The sequence below is a fragment of the Desmodus rotundus genome, chromosome 13, assembly GCF_022682495.2.
Source record: "Desmodus rotundus isolate HL8 chromosome 13, HLdesRot8A.1, whole genome shotgun sequence".
NCBI lineage: Eukaryota > Metazoa > Chordata > Mammalia > Chiroptera > Phyllostomidae > Desmodus > Desmodus rotundus.
The window spans coordinates 69,743,391-69,755,151 of NC_071399.1; the positions used below are offsets into that span (position 1 = coordinate 69,743,391).

The 11,761-nt window shown below is 38.3% G+C and overlaps 1 pseudogene; it reads right to left on the bottom strand.

Annotated features, from left to right (window-relative positions):
- Positions 1-706: 706 nt before the first annotated feature.
- Positions 707-10,126, bottom strand: LOC112310309 (chromatin target of PRMT1 protein pseudogene; annotated as a pseudogene).
- Positions 10,127-11,761: the final 1,635 nt, after the last annotated feature.

Here is an 11,761-nt window from a genome sequence, read left to right on the forward strand (position 1 = left end):
GCAACTTTGATCAAAGCTGTGCTGCTACCATGTGTGGCCTGTTATGTGGCCCTGTGGCTAGACCAGCATTCCTAATTTACTATCGTAAAATACCAATGTGACAGAAATCATTTTGAATTCTGGATGTTCTAAACCCTTCTAAGAGACTATGAAAGTGACACAGAACATAAATTGTATCTTAGAAACAGGCATTAGCGAGGAACACTGATAGGCTCTTTCTGGGACTTTTCAGGGATACAAGGCTGACCAGAGGAAATGTCAGAAAGTCAGAGCATATATGGCAGGTGAGGGGAAGCAGAGGTGGAAAGAAGGTGTCCCAGGCTTCACTGACTATAAAGCATGTCGATGTGGCAGGAATGTTCACGTTCATGTTCAAAGAGCAGTCTGGGAGAAGAAAAAAAAGAACAACAATAACAATAACAAAAACAAACAAACAGCAAAACCAAACCAAATCTAAATCAAAGAAAAAAGAGGGATTTCATACAACACAGCATCCAAAGAGTAAAAGAAACACACTAAATGCACAAATTCCTGACAAGTAAGTTGATAGCCTATTATAATAGGTCCTTTCAACATCAGTCAGGCGCCTTTACTCCTGTTATCTCTAGGTTATTTGTAAACAAATCAAGGTTATTTAGTGATAACTTTAACAAGAATCTCTCACAAGAGGGCAGGCAGGCTTCAATCACTGGTCTAGGAATTTGTGTTATGAAAGCTTCCAACTCAGCAGGTGTCCTTTTGTTTTCAACGTGGACGCACCCAATTGGTTGTGTACCTGTTTCTTGGTCAGTACAGGGCGAATGAGGGCACCTCTCCTTTGTTGGAGGCCTTGGTTTCTACTCCTAAAGCCCCATCTTCCTCAACCTATCATACACCACCCTCTACCATCGATTCTGCCACAACCCATAGCTCCACGCCCTAGGTCTCCTCTGCCAGGACATCCACAAACTGGAACACCACCTCTTCTTAAAACCATTAGGCGAGCTATTGCTCATCCACCTTGGGGCAGGTTTTGACCTCAGAGCTACATCTCACCCCTAAAGAGAGTACTCATGGCAGGTCCCCATGTGGGCATAGTCCTCCTCTGAGCAAGCCCTCTGGATTATGGCCAGGCTTCTTCCTCCACTTGCTCCACTGTCTGGGGTCCCTCATGGGCCTGCCTACTGGGCCTGGTGCTGCTTTGAGCTCTTCTGCTTATGTTCTACTGCTGCCTGAACAGAGGGTCTATTCTCCATCTGCTGAGCCAGTCTTCTGTTTCTGCCAGTAGCTAACTGCTGTTGTTGATGCGTGGAAGCTTGAATGAGCTGCCTCGTCTCCCTTATCTTAGTAAACCATCATTTAGAGACACTGTGGTGGTACATTTCAGCACAATTTTCAGGGCTGACTGAGAATCAAAAGAAACAGATGCTAGTGCTCTTCCCTGGGCTGTCACCAGGGCTGTGGTAGGCGGGCTGGGGACCAGCCAAACTTGAGTTGATAGTGGAGGGGCTCAGATAAACTTGCTGGGAAGTTGGTTAGGTGCCCAAGAGGTTAAATTGTTGGACGGTTTCCTGTTGCTGGCGGGCTGTCTGGTCGTCTGGTCCCCTGCTTGCCTGGCCTGACCTTCCTACATTTTGTCTGTGCCACCGAAGCCACTCCTTGCGCAAATCTTTATTTTTAATTTTCATAATTTGTGTCTTCTGTTTAGATATTTCTATGAATTTTTTATTTTAATGATTGTACATTTCAACACCAGGACTTCAGTTGGCTTCTACAATTTCTATCCACTTATTGGCGTTTACTTGAGAAGTTGTTGTCATATTTCCCTTCTAGTTTTAATCAAGGTTTCCTTTCATTCCTTAAACATCTTTATAATAACTTCTTTGAAATTTCTGTGAAGTTCAATATATAGACTTGTAGAAAGAGTTTATATTGATTTTTCTTATATATGTATCACATATTTGTGTTTCTTCACATGTCTCATAATTTTTTGCTGAAAATTGAATGTATTTTAAATAATCTATTGTAGAAACTCTGGATTCTGCTGCTCATTCCTATTGAACCTGCAGGGTTTTGTTTATTTGTTTGTATTTGCATCCACTTACCTTTGCCAATTCTATAGTGTTTACCTGTTCTGCAATGTGAAGCAGTGATCTCTCTTTCCAGTTCATCTATTTCTTTATTTTTATTATTAAGTTTGAAATCTTAATGGTGACTCATGGACTGGTATAGCTTAATAGTCACCTAAAGATTGGCCAGACATAGTGCTTAACTACCGATTCAGAAAGGTTTCTCCTCTTTGTGATTCATTTGTGTAAAGATTAGCTATACGATAAACAACCTAGCCTACACCTAAAAGGACTAGAAAAACAAAAACAAAAACAAACAATGCCCAGAGCAAGTAGAAGGAAGAAAATAATCAAGAGCAGAGCAGAAATAAATGACATAGAGACTGAGAAAAGAATAGAGAAGATCAATGAAACCAGGAGGTGGTTCTTTGAAAAAATAAATAAGATTGACAAATATTTAACCAGACTCATAAAGAGAGACAGAGAGAGACAGAGAGAGGAGAGAGAGAGAGAGAGGACCAGAATAAATAAAATCTGAAATGAAAGACACAAAGTAACAGCTGATTTCAAAGAAATATAAGGGATTGTAAGACATTAGCATGAACAACTATATGCTAAAAAATTGGAAAACATGGGCCAAATGAATAAATTTCTAACAACACACAATCTTCCAAAACTGAATCAGGAAGAAACAGAAAACCTGAATAGACTGATAACAGCAAATGAAATTGAAGCAATAATCAAAAAAAGTCCCACTAAACAAAAGTCCTGGACCAGATGGCTTCACAGGCAAATTTTACCAATCATTCAAAGAGGAACTAACACCTATCCTTCTCAAACTATTCCAAAAAATTCAAGAGGTGGGAAGACTTCCAAGCTCTTTTTACAAGGCAAGTATTATCCTAATTCTAAAAACAGATAAAGATACGACAAAGAAAGAGAATTATGGGCTAATATCCCTGGAGAACACAGATGCTAAACTCCTCTACAAAATACTAACAGCTTCCAGCAATACATTAAAAATATCATACACCATGACCAAATAGGATATATTTTGGGAATGCACGGTTGGTAGCATATTCGTAAACCCATAAACGTGATACACCACATAAACAAAAGGAAAGATAAAAGTTGTGTGATCATATGAATAGATGCATAAAAGAGCATTCAGTAAAACCCAGCATCCATTTATTAATAAAACTCTCAACAAAGTGGGAATAAAGGGATCATACCTCAACATAATAAAGGCCATATATGAAAAACCAACAGTGAACATCATTCTCTATGGGCAAAAACTAAAGTGTTTCCCTTAAAATCAGGAGCAAAGAAGGAAGCAAAACTGTAATTATTTCCAGATGACGTGATACTGTACATAGAAAACACTAATGATTCCAACAACCAAAAAATACTAGACCTAATAAGTGAATTTGGCAAAATAGCAGGATATAAAGTCAATACTCAGAAATCAATAGCATTTTTATATACCAATAATGAGCTATCAGAAATAGAAACTAAAAAAATACTATTTATTATTGCAACAAAAACAAACACACAAAAAATAAGGTGTATAGGAATAAATTTACCAAGGAAGTAAAAGACTTGTATTTGGAAAACTAGAGAACACTGAAGAAAGAAATTGAGGGAGATGCAAATAAGTGGAGGCATATACCATGTCCATGGATTGAAAGAATCAATTAACATCAGTAAAATGTCATACTACCCAAAGCAATCTATAGATTCAATTCAATCCCTATGGAAATACCAATGGCATATCTCACAGATATAAAACAAATATTCAAAAAATTTATACAGGACAACAAAAGACTCCAAATAGCCACAGCAATCTTGAAAAAGAACAAAGTTGAAGGTATCACAATTCTTGATGTCAAAATATACTATAAGGCCACTGTAATCAAAACAGCCTGGTAATTGCTTAAGGAGAGACATATAGACCAATGGAACAGAACAGAGGGCCCAGAAATAAACCCATGCTTTTATGGTCAATTGATATTTGACAAAGGAGGCAAAAACATAGAATGGGTCAAACACAGTCTCTTCAATAAATGGTGTTGGAAAACTGGACTGGCACATGAAAAAAATGAAACTACACCACCAATTTATACCATCGACAAGAATAAACTCAAAATGGATAGATAAAACACTTATGCGTAAGTCACGAGACCACAAATATCCTGGAAGTAAACATTGACACTAAAATCTCAGATATCTCACACAGCAGTATTTTTGCCGACATATCTCCTATGACAAGGGAAACAAAGGATAAAAAACCCAAACGGGACTACATCAAGTTAAAATGCTTCTGCACAGCTAAAGAAACCATCAACAAGATGAAAAGTGAAGTCACTATATGGGAGAACATTTTTGCCAGTGATACATCTGTAAGGGTTTACTCTCTAAAATATACAAAGAACTAATACAACTCAACACCAGGAAGACACAAACAATCCAATTAAAAAATGGGGAAGGACCTGAACAGACACTTCTCCAAGGAGGACATACACATGGCCCATGGACATAGGAAATAATTCTCAACATCATTAATCATCAGAGAGATGCACATTAAAACCACAATGAGCTATCACCTCACCCCTGCCAGAATGGCTACCATACCACCAATATGTCAACAAAAAAACAAGTGTTGGCAAGTGGGGGAAAAAAGGGAATGCTCATGCATTGCTGGTGGGAATGCAAGCTGGTGCAGCCAAAGTGGAAAAGAGTATGGAGTATCCTGAAAAAAATTAAAAACGGAACTCACTTTTGACCCAGCAATTCCACTTCTGGGAATATATTCTAAGAACCCTGAAAACACAATACAAAAAAAATATATGTACCCCAATGTTCATAGCAGTGCTATTTACAATAGCCAAGATGTGGGAATAGGCAAATTTCCCATCAGTATATGAGTAGATAAAAAGCTGTGGTACATTTACACAATGGAGTACTACACAGCAGTAAAAAGAAGGAACTCTTACCTTTTGCAACAGTAACGATGGACCTGGAGAGTATTATATTAAGTGAAATAAGCCAGCCAGTGAAATACAAATACTATATGATCTCACTTATATGTATCATCAAATGAACACAATAAGCTAATACACAAAATAGAAACAAAAGCACAGATATATGGAACGGAATGATAGCTGCTAGAAGGAAAGAGTGGGGACTAAATGAAAAATAGTGAAGGGATTAACCAAAGAACATTTCTGCATGAACCATGGACACGAACAATGATACAGGATTGGCTGAGGAAGGGACTGGGTGGAGGTGGGCAAAGGGAGAAAAATCAGGGACAACTCTAATAGTATAAACAATAAAAAAGTACATAACTTTTTAAAAAAATTGAGCTATACATTCATAATTCAGGCAGTTTACAAATCTGTCCCAGGTTTGTTTTGTTTTGTTTTTTCCTCATCTATACAGATATTTTCTCACTGCTTTTTAGAAAGAGAGGAAAGGAGAGAGAGAGACATCAACAACATGAGAGAGAAACATCAATTGATTGCTTCTCGTACACACCCAGACCGGCAACTGAACCCACAACTCAGCCATGTGCTGCGACCAGGAACTGAAACATAACCTTTCAATTATGGGATGGTGCTCCAACCAAGTGAACCACATTGGCCAGGGCCATCCCAGTTTTTACCTTTTGCTGGGTTTTGTCATGTCATCAAGGAACTAGTGCTCTCTCTACTCTGTCCTAAATTTATGTGCATCCTTGTGCACATACAGGGTGGGACAAAGTAGGTTTACCATTGTGAGTGTGTAAAACACAGAGTTCATTCCTGTATTATTATTTTTAATCATTGTATTATTTTCCATACAGACAACGGTAAACCTACTTGTGCCCCACCCTGTGTGTGCATAGCCTCCAGACCACCTAGGATGTGCGGTAGCTTATCAAGGTTACTATGGCTATCTCGGTCCTTAGATCTCCTTAATAAACTAGCATGTCTTCTCATTTACTTCTTCCCCAACCAACATCACAACTTCAGGTAGCTGCAAGGCTGGTTGTCATCAAGATCAGTATTGTTCCCAGCAATGCCATTTGTCATAGAGCTTTTACATGTTCTGCTCCTAGCCAAGTCAGTGCTGCCTAGCAGTGAAGTAGCTAGTTTGTATGTTTTGCTCAGCTTCAGTTGAACAATCTCTGATGGGGCATGGTTGGAAAGTTTTGGAGTGAAGTAGAATTTGTTCTAGGCTTAAAATCCCATAAATTTTCATTATTCTTACAAAGAGTTCAGTCATTTTCCTGAAACATCAATACATCTATCACAATTTGTTGTATCGATTTTAATTCCCCAAAACTGAAATGTTTGGTTATGAAAATTTGAGCAGTTTATTGTTATTGTAGAGAGAGGTTTGCAGATCTTCCCATTCAATCATTCTGCAAAGTTCATTTCTCATTGGTGGACTGTCACATGTCACCTTGGACAAAGGGACCTATTGTATAGTGAAGTAAGTGTGGCAGTGCACTCACAACCGTGGGATCTTCGGGCCACACTACCTACCACATCACCCTGAAGCTATTTGCCTGAAAGAGCAGTGGACTATACTTATAAAAATAAAAACATGACCCCATGCAAAGAAGGGATGCTAATCTTTAGTATGAGGTTTACTCCTTAAAAATAGGCATTAGGTGGCACTATATCCCTAATAGATAAAATATATGGGTCTAGAAAACAAGAACTGAAAGCCGAAGTGGCTCTAGGATAGGGTTGTTATTTTTAAAAAAAATACCACAAACTAGGTGACTTCAACAACAAAAATTTATTTCTCATGTTTCTAGATGCTAGAAGTTCAAGATCAAGGTGTTGATGGGTTGGGTTCTTCTCTAAGGCTTCTGTGTTTGGCCTGCAGATGGCCACCTTCTCACTGTGCCATCACATAGGTTATTTTCTCTGGGCACACAGCTCTTTGGTATCTCTTTTTGCATTAGGATCTCTTCTAGTAAAAATAGCAATCGGACTGGATTAGGTCTTAAGACCTCATGGTCTTATTTTAACTTTATTGCCTTTTTAAAGATTCTATCCTCAATCCAGCCACATTCTGAAGTACCAGGGATCAGTGCTTAAATATAAGAATCTGTGGGAGGGTCAATTCAGCTCATAAGACCCTACTTACCAATCCTTCTAAGTACCCACTCGAGGAATTCATGAGTCTCTTTCTTAAAACTACAGAATCTGTGAGCCCAGAGTTCCTCAGCATCTAGGGATGGTCCTTCTAAGAGGGGATGCTGTAAGATTAAATCTAGGATTGATGTAGGGTTATTTTGGATTCCTCATGCCAGTATACAGTGTGGCAGAGATAATTGACCCTGATTGCTGTCAAAAGTTAGTGCTGATGCTTTATAATTAAGGGATGAATAAATATATTTGATATTCAATTGACCCATTGAGGCAACTGGTGGTGCTTATATGGCCAATTTGAACTGTAAACTAGCAAATACAGCATCTGCATCTCATGTATGCATGATAATTTGAGGCCTAGACACAGATTCTCCAAGATTGAGGTCTGAGTCATCCTATCTTGTAAGCCTCTACTCCAGCAGCAATGCTCTCCAAGAGTGAGGGGACTCAGGAAGGACTAGTATGAAAGGGAAGTTCTAATGTTAGTTACAACCTTGGTACTAGCTGTAGTATTGGTGATGGTGGCCCATAGTTCTTCCAGTAAGAACTTGTTTGGTTATTTCAACCACAGAATTCCAGAAAAACTATACCTGGGTAATGTAACATCTAGATTCCCTTTCCTGGTTTTCCTGGTTCTGTGGATGTGGTCCATTTCTAAGCATCTGTGAGTATTGGCTGTTACCAGTCCTAGATGCCTCCCTTTCTATGGAAACTTGTTTTTGGCTGGTTGGAGCTACCTTCCACCAAAAGTTATTCAGACCCACTCAGACTCTGAGGGAAGCCCATAGCCAGTGACTTCCCGATACAGGATTTTAAATGCTGAGCCTCTTGCCTCAGATAAGGGCTATGACACAGAGAAGTTTGTTCTCCTGACCTCCCTTTCACCATGTAGGTCAGGCAAAGGCCAGGCTTGACCTGAACCCATATTCTTGCTTGGCACTTTTCCCTTCCTTATCCTACTCCACTGTCTCCCTTAAGACTTTCTTGAAACGTTCTCTCTCAGTAAACTGTGTGCACCTAGACCTCTCTCTCAGGTTTTTGCTTCTCAGGAACCTGATCTAGACATTTGTATCTCAGGCAGGAGATGAGACACTTTCCATCCTGATTTGAGAGAAGACATTTATCTGTTATTTGAAGACAAAGTTGGAAGAGCTATTTTCTATCTTCATGATAAAGGGTTACATTAATACTACAATATTTTAAAAGAGTGGCTGTAATAAACAAATCAACAAACAACAAGTACTGGCAAGGCTGTGGAAAAAACAGAACCCTAGTGCACTGTTGGTAGGAATCCAGACTGGGGTAGCCACTGTGGAAAACAGTATGGAGTTTCCTCATAAAACTAAAAGTGGAATTGCCTTTTGACCCAGTGGTTCCACTCTTGGGATTATACCCTAAGAATCCTGAAACACCCGTCCAAAAGAACCTATGCACCCCAATGTTCATAGCAGCACAATTTATAATAGCCAAGTGCTGGAAACAGCCTAAGTGCCCAACAGTAAATGAGTAGATCAAAAAACTATGGTACATTTACATAATGGAATACCATGCAGTAGAAAGAAAGAAGGAGCCCTTACATTTTGTGACAGCAGGGATGGAGCTGGAGAGCATTATGCTAAGTGAAATAAGCCAGGAAGTGAAAAACAAATACCATATGATCTCACCTTTAAGTGGAACCTAATCAACAAAACAAACAAGTGAGCAAAATAGAACCAGAGACATGGAAACAAAGAACAAACTGACAGTGACCAGAGGGGAGGGGGAAAGGGGATAATGGGAAAGAAGAGGAAGGGTCATCAAGGAACATGCATGAAGGACCCAGGGACAAAGACATGGGGTAGGGGGAGGATTGAATGTGGGAAGTGGGGATGGGTAGGGTGGTGGAGATAATGGGGGGAAATTGGGGACAACTATAATTACACAACAATTTTTAAAAAAAGGAAAAAGTAAAAAAAACAAAAAGAAAGAAAAATTATTTCCTAATTGAATAGCAATATGCAATTTAACTAAACAGTGACTAGACATTGGAGATACCATCAATTTTGAAACACATACATAAGTATGTGGACTTTCTGTGACTAAATATTGTGGTAGGTACAACTCTTTGATTTGCCTTTTAATATGTAACTTTCAAAAAAATTTCCAGGATGTTTTATTACCTCTTTTTTCCATGAAACCTCTTAAAGTAACATGATTGCCTACCTTAATGAATGCTTTCTATTTTTCATAGGTATCAAACTTAGTGTTAATCAGAAAGTATTAAATCCACTGCTTGACTGAAAATACAATTGCTATTAAGGCAATGTTCCTAATGTTATCCCATTGTAGTTGTTATGAATGCATATCTTATCACAGCATCTATGCGGACGTTGATGCAAACTGCCTAATGCATGCCTCAGGCAGCTAGGAGTGAAGAATGGTGGAAAACAAGAAAACACAGAGTGGTAGAATGCACAGCCACAAAATGTGGAATGGTTAAAGTTCATGAAAATCAGGAAATTAGTAGATGGGGCCAACATTGACACTTCAATTCTTAATTATCCTAATTAGAGACCATCAGAATAGCAAAATAATGTTTATTGAGCCTGGCAAAGTGAAACGGTTTCAGTGTGTTTATTGCTTGTTTTGGCAGTCATATCACATTGTTGACTCACATACTGCGTAGTTAACAAAACCTCATAAGCCATTTTATACGGACCATGGTTAAGTCAGGCCTCTCTCTGCCTGCCCTTGCAAAAATTGCTATTTTTAACTCAAATATAAGAATTTCCATTTTTCATCTACCCTTTGTCTTACTGAGTTTGGCTTATTTTTGTAGTGCATGATCATTCCATCTATGAGTTCACGTAATTTTGAGTAGTATTTCTTGTTTTCAAGGTTTTCAGGATCTCGAAACAGAAGGTAACATACAGACAGATGATCGCACGACATTGTGTCACATGAGTCATAATGAAGTAGGGACAGAATTCTGTGGGGGACAGTGATATTTGAATTGAATCTTAAAGGATGAGGGTGTGTTTATATATATACATAAAGGAAAAATTTATATATATATATATATATATACATGTATATATAAAGGAAAAATCATTTCAAGCTGAGAGGTTGAGGGAACAGTCTATGCAAAGTATTCAAGGGCAAAAAGCATTCTGAAAATTATTGATTATTTGGGTCATTTTCTCTCTTCTTAATAACCAATTCAGCTAAATTATTTGACTTGACATCTTATACTAAATTATAGATTTTTCAGCTTCTTCTACAATCAATATTTTTATTAGAAGAAAAACAGTAAAAAAATAACTCACACATCATTACAACATTAGAGAGGTATATTAAGAAGTGTAAGTTACTCTTCCCACGAAACACCTGAATAGGTAATCTTTAGTGTAAAGGTTAATGGCTAGTATATTATTTTGGATGGTTATATTTTATGATGGGACAGACTCAAAATTCAGTGGCTGAAAAACTGAAAGTTTTATTTCCTCTGCCCTGAGATTTCAGAAATGTATCGAGATACACAACCATGTGTGTACTTCCTTCCTTAATCTCGCCTGGCACTAGATCTGCTCATTTAAGCTAAGAAACAGGAAAGCTTTCTTCTTTATGACATTGATGTGAACTTTCTGGGTTTGTGAGGCATCTCTGCTCTTCAAACTTGATCAGGAACACTGGTTAATTTTCAGTATACCTGGGCATTGAGTTTTCCCGGTGGAGGAACTGGGAAAGGATAAGAGTGCAGTGAACAAAACACACCCAAAGGTCTTAGGCCACACTCAGTACATATCACAGCTGCTCCTCCCTCATTGTCAAGAACTTAGTCACATGGCTCCAGCTAATCATTGTTACTGCTGAGCGGGCATGGGCCCAGAAACAAACTTAGTACTGTGGAAAAAGTTAGAAGTCTCCATCTGGAGTGGGACACCACTCAGTTGCTTTTTGTTTTCCTCACAAATACATGCACAGTCTCTATCTATAAACATTATTGTATGTATTTCAAATTTCAGTTTAAAAAAATGTCAGTATTCCATTCTTGGCAGGTAACCTATTTTGTCTGACAACACATTTCTAGATTTTTCTATTTACTGCTAGAGTCTATACACTTAATTATTGTACACAGGCACTTTATGTGCACCTTTAATATAAAAAAGATTTTAGGAAAGTATTTATTTATTGCAATTTGCAGAGCCTTCACTTATTCCTGTATTTTGCAACCATACTCAGCCATTTCTGTGAGCATCCTGATTACCAGTATTTTGAACTTTGCATCTGATAGGTTGGCTACCTCTTCATTGCTTAGTTCTATTTTAATTCAGGACCTTCCATCTGTTCTTTCACTTGGACCATAGTTTTTTGTTTTGGCACACCTGTTATGTTGTAAGGGGTGGAGCCTTAGGTATTGGCCAGAGTGGGGCGACCCACATAGCTGCATTGTGTTGCAGTCTGGATGAATGTTTCTTCTTTAACTGCTTTGTTGTCAGACCTCCATACAGTTTGACTTTCTGGCAGTTCTTGTTATTTTTTGTTTTTAAATTTGTTGTTGTCCTTTTGGTTGTGCAAGAAGGTTCA